The sequence below is a fragment of the Budorcas taxicolor genome, chromosome 1 (genome assembly GCF_023091745.1).
Source record: "Budorcas taxicolor isolate Tak-1 chromosome 1, Takin1.1, whole genome shotgun sequence".
NCBI lineage: Eukaryota > Metazoa > Chordata > Mammalia > Artiodactyla > Bovidae > Budorcas > Budorcas taxicolor.
The window spans coordinates 99,137,002-99,148,490 of NC_068910.1; the positions used below are offsets into that span (position 1 = coordinate 99,137,002).

The 11,489-nt window shown below is 34.5% G+C and overlaps 1 non-coding gene across 1 annotated transcript; it reads right to left on the reverse strand.

The window, feature by feature from the left end:
* Positions 1-7,152: 7,152 nt before the first annotated feature.
* TRNAS-GGA (transfer RNA serine (anticodon GGA)) lies at positions 7,153-7,224 on the reverse strand. The gene has a single exon. It is a non-coding gene; the product is annotated as a tRNA-Ser (tRNA).
* Between the last annotated feature and the right edge of the window lie 4,265 nt (positions 7,225-11,489).

Genomic DNA, 11,489 nt, shown 5'->3' on the forward strand with positions numbered 1-11,489 from the left:
CTAGTTTTACTTGTCAATGGATTTTAGATTAGAAAATTAAACCAGCCAAATACTGAGTGTTTATATCTCACTGTTATTACTAGCAAAGATTTTAAATGGCCCATACATCTAAATGTGACACTAAGGGAATATGTCTGTTATGCTGAAAGGTAGGCTGTTTGCGTGAAAGTCCCAGTGGCTCAAAGGAACATAGCTTTGGAAGCTCAGATTGTTTTGTGAAAAAATAAAATCCCATGGACGAAGGAATGTGGTAAGCTACAGTCCATGGGTCACAAAGAGTTGGACACAACTGAGTGACTTCACATACATACATACATACATACATACATACAAGAAGGGAGGGTAGTATTTTGGTCCTCACTTTTTTGGGTATCTGACCATGTCATCTTGGCCTTCTTCCTTCTTATTTAAAAAACAAGTAGATTATTTTTAAGGTTCCCTTGAACTCATCTCATAAAATTCACATCTCTTCAAGCATAAGTTTTCACTATCAGTATTAGATGAGCTAATAAGGCTGCTTCTCTTCATGGAATATCCTTCTTGCAAAAAAGATATATATTCTTTACATTTTTATGACTTTTTCCTATAAGAGTGAATATGGAAAGTAAATTTATGCACTAGAAGTTTTAGGTATTTGATAACAAAATATATTATTTGGAGACTTATTAGTAGACTTGTAATAAGCAAATAGTGATGAAAAAGGATCATTTCTATTAAGGAAGTTAGACCCTATGTGGTTGAGTCTCTCACACTACTGTAATTGACTGCAGCTAAAGTAACATTAGATGTATTTTTTATGCTTAGAAGGAAAAATCTCCATGGCCTTCTTTGGATTTGCATGATGTTTTACTAATTAGCATATCAATAAATTAGAACCTCATTTTCCTGAATGCATTTTCTCTTTGGAATCCTACTTATTTGCTTCATATTAAAGATTCTCCCAATTTAACCACAGAACTTGAACTTAAAACAAAAACTGCACTACTCCAATTTTGGAAAGTGTCCAAAAACCTTTAGAGTCACTCAGTCCATTTAACACTTGAAAAGCAAACTTGATTGAAGTCACTATGTGGCCGTGCTCTAAGTGAATAAAATTCTCTCTGTGGCCATGCATAATTCTCTCTAGGTTTAATGCCAGTTGTGATTTTGCCTCAATGGAATACCCCAGGGCATAGATACATGGGACTTGAATGATGCTTACTATTAAAATAGTAAAAATATTAAATAATTCTCAATGTATGCAAATGAATAATAATGGGATTGTCACAGAGCCACAAAGAAGGAAAACAAAAACAAACTTCTTAGTAGACAAAGATTTTTCATTAGGAACTAACAAACTTGTTGGCTCAAGACCAGTAACGTTAAGGGGAATTTTTGTTTTTGTGAGCATAATATAGTGTTTTGAGCATAGAGGTCATGGAACAGGGCACGGAATTCAATCAGCTGCTCCTTACTCATAGAGCACACAGGAACTTAGGGTATATGTCCAGTAATGAGATTCTTTGCTAAAAGAAGCAGGTTTTCAGATCTCAATTTCTCCAGCAGAAGCCTCATTTGTGTTTTTCCGCCAACTTTATTGAGGAATAATTGACAAATATAATCATATATATTTAAAGTATACAGTGTGATGATTTGACATACATATACACTGTGGAAAGATTACCAGGCTCAAGAAAATTAACATATCCATCAGCTCACATAGTTAAATCTCTCTTTTTGTGGTGAGAATACTTAAGGTTTATTCTCAGCATCTCTCAAGTATATAATAGCACATTATTAGCCGTAGTCACCATACTATATACTAGGTCCTCAGTACTTACTGTTCTTAGAACTGAAGGATTGTGCCATTTAAGCTATATCTGCCCATTTCTCCCTCTTCCAATCTCCCAGCAATCTATTCTATTCTCAGTTTCTATTACTTGGCTTTTTCTTGCTGTTATCATTCGTGTGTGTGTGTGTGTGTGTGTGTGTGTGTGTGTGTGCCCAGTCAGGTCTGATTCTTTGTGACCTCATGGACTGTAACCCACCAGGCTCTTCTGTCCATGGAATTTTCTAGGCAAGAATATTGCAGCAGATTGTCATTTCCTCTGCAAGAAATCTCCCCGACCCAGGAATCAAACCTGCATTTCTTTCTTTTTTTTTTAATTTAAATTTATTTATTTTAATTGGAGGCTAATTACTTTACAATATTGTATTGGTTTTGCCATACATCAACATGAATCCGCCACAGGTGTACACATGTTCCCCATCCTAAACTCCTCCCACTTCCCTCCCCGTACCATCCCTCTGGACCATCCTAGTGCTGCGTTTCTTGTGTCTTCTGCATTGCAGGCAAACTCTTTACCAGTGAGCCAGCAAAGAAGCATTGTTTATATATAGGCAATACCATACAATATTTAGCTTTCTCTGTTTGGCTTATTTTACTTAGCCATAATGCTCTCCAGTTTCATCCATATTGTCACAAATAACAGGATTTTCTATTTTTATTGCTGAATAATATTTTCCATTTTATATGTAAACATTTTCTCTATCCATTCATCCCATGGAGAACATTTAGATTATATCAGTATCTTGACTACTGTGAAACTTATTTGTGTTTCTATGTAGTTTCACTATAATTTTTAAGTTTTAGAAAAGCTAAGCTAAAATAATCTTTGTTTCTTAACTTTTATATTTCTAGAAGTCCACACTAAATGTACTAATACATGTTTAAACCTAAATGAAATAATTCATCCTGAAGTATTGAAATCAGAACATCTTGGAGAACAATTAGATTTTTTTTAAGATAGTATACATACATATATAGCATTCTATTGAGCCAATGCTTCTCAATCAGAGACCACTTTTCTCCCAGGAAACAGCTGGTTGTTGCAATTTGCTGGGAAAATTCTATATTAATATCTAGAAGCCAAGTATGTTGTTAAATATCCTACTTTTCACAGAACAGCCCCCATGCCAAAGAATTATCTAGTCGAGTATATAAATAGTGCTGAAGTTGAAAAACCCTGCAATAGACTATTTCATGAACATATAACTTCCTTTTCTAATTTAAAACATTTAACAGTTTGAGACTGTTGAAGTATTACTATTGGGGATGTTACATTCTTCATTATGTATCTATATTTTTAGTATGTAATGTGTGTGTGTGTGTGTAATGAGAACTAGTCCTTCATATAAAACTGAATCAGAAAATTCCCAAATATCAAGAAACATTCGCCTTATAATAAGTAAATCAATGATGGGTGACTCTTCTCCCCTGAGCTGGTGAAGAATTCACTCACATTTCTGTGGAACTGATGCATCTAACTTAACTGAACCTGAAACTCTTTTATTCATTTAAAATGCAAGATAATCTCATCAGAGTCTTGACACTGAGAAGCAAGAATAGTATTCTTGCTACATTTTCTGTGTTTTTAGGGAAGCAAATATAGAATGTTCACTCTACAGGGGCCCTTAGAGATCATCTGTTCTAATCCTCTTATTTTATAGATGGAGAGAATAATCCTCAAACAAGAGAACTGTCGATCTGCAATTGCACAACTAGTTAGTAATGAAACTAGCTCTATAGTTATGTTATATATCACTATCAAAATGAGGTCATGATTTGATGACTTTGTAAAATTGAATCTATGTATATTGAAATGATTTATAATGGAATTTTGCTCAGCTGCAATAGTTTGGAATTGTCCTTCATAACTGGCATGACCTCTTTTGCCATCTAGATGAGATGGAACTTACCACATAATTATTTTTTCCTTCTTCAGGGTGTACTTTCTTTGTGCTAATATTACATTCACACTGGAAACATCATTTTCAAGTCACAATGTACCATATATAATATTCTACTTTAAATCATGTAGTGCCTTTAAAGTCATACAAGTCTGTGTCTGTATGTCAGGGAGATTAGGAATGAGTCTCTAAAAATACATTCCTATCCACAAATCCATTAATCTTTTACATTTTTATGGAAAAAGTCTACTTTATGTCCTTGAACAATAGCCTGCATAAGGACTTTTTTTTTTTTTTTTTTTTTTTGCTTTACTGTTAAACTGTTTCTCCTGGATTTTGTGCCTTCATATATAAATAGGACAATATGGTCAAATTATTCTTCCTGTTTTAATTTCTGCCTCAAATTCAAGATAACTGATGTTGCCTTTAGATGAAAATTATAAAATTAATAGGAACTGCATATTTTTCTCTCAAGGAAATTATACTATAATCTATGTTTCATGTCAGTTTAAAGTGAAAGACATTGCAGAAGTTTGACCGAGTTATTAAAAAAGTACTTTTAGTTCTGTTGAAAGTATCATCTTGACTTATGTCCAGTTGACATACTCTTAAGTAATATTGTGTTATCTGTGCTTTCACTGACATATATTAGTAAACTGAAGCTTCATATATAGGAAGCTTCAAGGCAATATATACTGACATAATGAACTCTGCTATTTGCATAGCCTCCACTTATATGTAAGTGGTATGTTTCATGATTCAGTAATTAAAACTTAATAGGAAATATCCAATATATTATGTTAATGTTACAGAGGTCTAAGTGAACGCCCAAACATTTAAGAATCTCATTTACCAAGGAATAAAGTATCATATCCTCAGCAGAGTGTATTGTTATTTTATGACTGTCTCCTGGGCATAAGTAATTTCAGAAGACAGTGTGTGTGCATACGCTTAGTCCTGTCCAACTCTTTGCAGCCCCATGAACTATATAGCCCACCAGGCTCCTCTGTCCATGGAATTTTCCAGGCAAAAATATTGGAGTAGGTTGCCATTTCCTTCTCCAGGCAACCTTCCTGACCCAGGCATGGAACTCACATCTCTTGTGTCTCTTGCATTGACAGGTGGGTTCTTTACTAGCTGAGTCACCAGGGAAGCCCAGAAGACACTAATGAGTATATGATATCATACAAAATTTCTCTGATATGATATCCTCTTTTCAGATAAAGTCTAAGATATTTCAAAGTTGGCACCATATTTAGCAGGCTTCTCAGATGGCTCAATGGTAAAAAAAATCCACCTGCCAAGCAGTAAATGTGGGTTTGATCCCTGGATGGGGAAGATCTCCTGAAGAATGAAATGGCAACCCACTCCAGTATTCTTGCCTGGGAAATCCTATAGACAGAGGAACCTGGTGGGCTACAGTCTATGGAGCCACAAAAGAGTGGAACGTGACTTAGGAACTAAACAATAACAGACCGTAGTTGTTGTTGCTGTTGTTGCTCCTTATTTGACACTGAATTATATTCAGCTAAGAGGTTCTCATAATGTCAAACCTATCTTTAGGGATTAAGGATGTCAATATATAGCACTCCTCTCTGTCCTTCCTCAATTAGAAATAAAGTGAAAACTAAGATACAGGAGATATAAAAATTGTTATTAGAAAAAAGTACAAAATTCAGTTTCAATTTGTATCTAAAATGTGTTATTTTCTTCTCTTCTTCCACACAACCACCTCTTCCTAAATTGTAAATGCCTTGGAAGCACCCATCCCAGGAAAAGGCTGTGTTTATTAAATACAAAGCAGCTTGTTTCAACTCTCTCGCTGGTTGTGGTAGGGGAGAATTAAAGCAAGTGTTTAGAAATTAAAACTTTCAATGCTTTATTTCTACAAAGTCAACAAATATGAACCAGATAGTTATTGACAGCATATTCTTAAGAGATATAAAAGATGAGGAGTATACCAAAGAGAAGTATTCTAACACCAGTGGCTTCATATGAAAATGTGACATCAGAGACAAGGAGTGTTCCCACTAACATAACATATTCTAATAAAATTTGTTGCACTTAATTGGTTGACTATTCCCTGATAAGATACTTTTATCCCTGTAGTAGTGACTCATTAATTTTTTATCCCCTCAAAATGAATGAAAAATGTCAATGTGTCCTCTGGGATTCTGTAGCTGTGAGGCAGGAAAAAAATGGTTACCTACTGATGAGGGCCATGGATTTCTAGGGACAAGATAAATGATAAAAAATTGAGTTGAGTATTAGGTGGAAAATATTTACATGAGAGTACTGATTTTTCTCTCTGTTTAACATTTATAAAAAAGAATCAAGATTAGTCTTGACTAAAGATTCACTTTATCTTAGATATTATTTTTTATTAACTTCCATGCTATTTAATTTTGTTAGTAAAAATTCCTATTATGAAGTACTTTCAGAATTTTGGAATTTTGTGCTCAATTATCTAATGATTCACACTAAGGCAAATTCAGATAGAATGTAGAAGTGTACAGATCACATTCTGTAGATTTTTCCTAAATTAACCAAGCTAAGTACATATAAAAAGAATACAAATGAGAAGATGAATGTAAATACATGTGTTTTGTTTGAGTAACTTTGGTTCATTTTTTTAAAATTTTAGGATAATATGTAATTATAATGTTATTAAACTATCCTAAGGAAGAATGTTTGATAGAAAATGATACAGTAGAATATGGAATTCATAGCTTATATTACTATTTTCTCATTCAGCATTTTGATAAAATACTATCTATTCAGTTGATAAAACAAGGATAGATATAACAAAAACAAATGTTATAGACCAAGTAAATATATCCCTATTTGAATTGTTTTTAATTGCTTATTTGTACTACTTTGAACATAAGAAAAACATTGAATCCACCACGGGTGTATTGTAAAGTAAAATAAAGTTAAAAAAAAAAAACAGCATTGAAGATGCTATATGTTTCTGTATATCACGGAAGTAGTATATGTTACTTAGATTTCAAGGCATTGGCTAACAAATTCCAGTTGACAAGATTGCCGTGATTCTAAACTAGACTATCATGGCATCCTGAAATAGACTCTAAATTAATCCATGCAAGATGAAAAACACTCAGTAGGGACATTATGAATTGATATCCATTCAGAAAGCAAACCTAGGGCCTTCCTTTGGATACCAGGGACATTTTTACTGTTCAAGTAAAGCTTTTCCCATGATTTATGACCAGAGTCAGGGGAGTGGGGAGAAAGACCTGTATTATAAATTATAAAACATGGTGAAGTGAAGTGAAGTGAAATCACTCAGTCGTGTCCGACTCTTTGGGACCCCATGGACTGTAGCCTACCAGGCTCCTCCCTCCATGGGATTCTCCAGGCAAGAGTACTGGAGTGGGTTGTCATTTCCTTCTCCAAGGGTTCTTCCCGACCCAGGGATTGAACCCGGGTCTCCTGCATTCCAGGCAGACGCTTTAACCTCTGAGCCACCAGGGAAGCCCATAAAAGATGGTAATAAAGTACAAACATTCATTTTTCCTTCCAGTTTATGTATAGCGATACACATATAAGTATAGATATGGAGATATAGCAAGTTGAATTTATTTTCCTTCACTTATACATATTTGGTGGATGACTGTAGTCATATTTGATAGACATATTGAGCTTTCATCCCTAGGAGAGAGATCCCATAGCAGCAGTTTAATCCCCAGGAGAAATATAGATAAACGCATGGAGAACCTCAACATCTGCCTTCTCTCTCTGTCTCTCTTTGCACTTGGCAAAGATCTCTCTGCCATTCTTCTGCTCAGGACAGTGAAGGCTCTGACCAGGCTAAAGATGTGGGGGATGGAAAAGCTATGAGCTTATTAGAAAATTATCTAAAATCTAAATACCCAGATACTAACTTTGACGTCGCCTGACTCTGTCCTCTCTGATTTTCCCCAATACGTTATTCAGGAGCTGTCTGTCAAATTTGAGGCTATTAATAATAAGCAGGCTTTTGTATTAAACAGGTTCCCTAGGAAATTTTGAAAGTGAAAAGGAAAAATAAAGAGAATATTGAAGACTAAAGGGAATATGTTTTTGTTCTATAGCAATACACTTACTCTAAACAGTAATACATTTATCTATACTTATATATTCTATTTCTAAATTAACCTCATCTGATTTATGCTATTTTCTGCCCAAAATGATAATAGAAGCAGAAAGTTATAGTGCAACACATAGTATTTGCTTTACTATTACTCCACCTACTGGAATTGCCCTTCACTGACGGCAAATTTCTGCGACAGAGACTTGATGAAAAATGAGAGAAGGGGAACTGGAATTATGTACAAGCTCTGACAAAACTGTTTTATTTTTGCTGATTTATTTAATAGGATGGTACTTATAAAAATGAGAAAGGTAACTTTATTTGAGCATCAGTTTAGATTGTTCAGTAACAGGATGCATTGTTTTGCTCTTTATTATTTTATGTTTTCTCAGTTACTAAGCCCAATCACATCATTGGGCTCAGTAGAAATAGTGTTATTTTGTATTAAAGTGCTGAACCACACATTACTTGGGATTTCCTGGTGGCTCAGATGGGAAAGAGTCTGCCTGCAATAGCGGGAGACCTGGGTTCTATCCCTGGGTTGGGAAGATCCCCTGGAGGAGGCTATAGCAACCCACTCCAGTATTTTTGCCTGGAGAATCCGCATGGACACAGTCCCACAGGGTCGCAAAAAGTCGGACAGGACTGAACAACTAAGCACACATACATTATTCAAATATGTCTTTTGTTATAAAAATAAGATGTAGGTTTTCAATGTTTCAGAAATGTATTTAAGTAAAACAATTCTAGAGGAATACTGAAATATTCTGTGGAGTGTAGTTTAACATATCAAGGTAATTGAAATAATTTTGTTATAAATATAATGTAGATGATTTTTGAGTTTACTACAGATTATATGTTCTAACTTAATGTTTTTCAGATCATTTATATCAGAGCATAGCAATCATCTGTGTATAAATATGACTTGCATTTATTTTTAGATATATTTTATGTAATTTTCAATCTTAGAGTACTTGAAAAATACAATATAATTATAATCAGGATTACATATGATTTTTATATGGAACACTTAATCGAGCAGGTAATTTGTCCATGATCTTAGATATTTTAAAAATAGTATCTTAAAATAGCATTCTAATGCATAATGTTCTAGGATATTAGCAGTTTTCAGTCACACTACACTTTGATTCATTTAAAAATAAAGACATAAATTCAGCTGAATTTATTCTTGAAGTGAATTTAAAAATGACTTCCCTTTACAGTAGTATGGGAACAAATTGTTACTAAATTAATGCTGAATAATATTCCTGTGTGTATGCATTTATATATGCGAACAAATATAATATGTAAGGGCATTGCCAATACCCATATTTATACTACCTTTTCTTGAATGTACATAAATAAAAAAATAACAGGACAGACAGCTTTATATTAACATCTAATGAGGTTTGGGGTATCGTTCGGCATATTCCATTAACCAGTGACTTTAAGTAGAGACTGTTAACTCTGTATTATAAGTGACTATATAATAAACATTAGATTAAGTGTTTCTATTTTTATATCCAAGGAAAGCAAAATGTTTTCTTAAAATTAGTCATATATTAACTTAAAAAATAATTTTTATGTGTTCTTATTCACAAATATCATGTGGAATATAGCAAATATAAGAGACGGTCTTATGTTTTTGATAAAATATCCTTGCCTGAGCACAAAATGAAATGATCTTTTTCTCTGTAATACAAAAAAACATGTACTAGAAACAAGTGAATCAACACAGCTGGCTGCTAGCATTGTGATTAGGAATGCACTAGTTTGGATAAAATAAGAACTAGCCTGAATCTGCCCAAAGCTTGAACTCAAATGACCCTGAAAGAAGTTAAAATACTTTGCCAAATCTCTTTTTTTTTTCCTTCTAATTTCACATGTCCCGTTTTTATAATGAAAGATTGGGATCACCTTATTTCTTGATTAAGTTAAAAAAGAAATTTTGAAATAAAAATAACCAAATAGAGCCTCTTGAAGGAGGGTGAAAGAGAAGAGTGAAAATGCTGGCTTAAAATTCACCATTCATAAAACTAAGATCCTGGCATCCAGTCCCATCACTTCATGGCAAATAGAAAGGGAAAAGGTGAAAATAATGTCAGATTTTATTTTCTCGGCCTCCAAAATCACTGCAGATGGTGACTGCAGCCATGAAATTAAAAGACACTTGCTTCTTGGAAAGAAAGTTATGACAAACCTAGACAGTATACTAAGAAGCAGAGACATCATTTTTCTGACAAAGTTCCGTACAATCAGAACTATGTTTTTTTTTTTTTTTCCCAGTAGTCATGTGCAGATGTGAGAATTGGACCTTAAGGAAAGCTGAACACCAAACAATTGATGTTTTTGAATTGTGGTGCCAGAGAAGACTCTTGAGCATCCCTTGGACAACAAGGAGATCAAATCAGTCAATCCTAAAGGAAATGGACCCTGAATATTCATTGGAAAGACTGATGCTGCAACTGAAGCTCCAATACTTTGGCCACCTGATGCAAGAGCAGGCTCACTGGAAAAGACCTTGATGCTTTGAAAGATTGAAGGCAAAAGGAGGAGAGGGCGATAGACAATGAGATGGTTGTATGGCATCATCAACTCAATGGACATGAATATGAGCAAACTTTGGGAGATAGTGAAGGGCAGTTTGACATGCTGTAGTCCATGGAGTCACAAAGAGTCAGACATGACTTAATGACTAAACAACAACAATACTCAATAAACTGATTAAATTTCTAGCTGTCCATTGTGCAGTATTGGAGAAGGCAATGGCACCCCCACTCCAGTACTCTTGCCTGGAAAATCCCATGGATGGAGGAGCCTGGTAGACTCCAGTCCATGGGGTCGCTAAGAGTTGGGCGTGACTGAACGACTTCACTTTCACTTTTCACTTTCATGCATTGGAGAAGGAAATGGCAACCCACTCCAGTATTCTTGCCTAGAGAATCCCAGGGACAGAGGAGCCTAGTGGGCTGCCGTCTATGGGGTCACACAGAGTCGGACACGACTGAAGCGACTTATCCCCAGCATTGTGCAGTATGGATTAAAGTGTAGGGAAGAATATTAAAGAGAAGGAAAGTGTTTTAAGGATGCACATTGTCAGAAATTGCATCCTCAAAAGTATAAGAGTCACAGATAAACACTCTAGATGCATCACACCTCCCACATGTCCTTGCATTCTCAGAAAAATGCAGAGATCATTATTATTTTTCTAAGACTGCCGCTTGCAGTCCATTTCTCTTTAGCTGGGTCTGAGTAATAACGTATAGGCCAGATCATGACAATTTAGTGTTCTTTCACCTGCTGACTAATATCTCAAAATAGAGTCACATGATTTAAAACCAATAAGCAGTTATTGAAATGCAGATGTTATTTAATTATTTATATTTTATATTGGGGTGTAGTTGATTTATAATGTGTTAATTTCAGGGGTACAGCAAAGTGATTCTCATATATATATATACATCTTTTTTTTTCAGAGTATTTTCCCATAAAGGTTATCATATTGAGTAAAGTTTCCTGTGCTATAGTAGGTCATTATGATTATCTACTTTATTTATAGTAGTGTGTATATGTTAACCCCAAAGACTATGAAGGAAAAGTTGGAAGAAGAAGAAAAAGAGTGGAAAGGTGATGATATGAGGAGGAAAAAAGCAGGTAAAGAGTGATA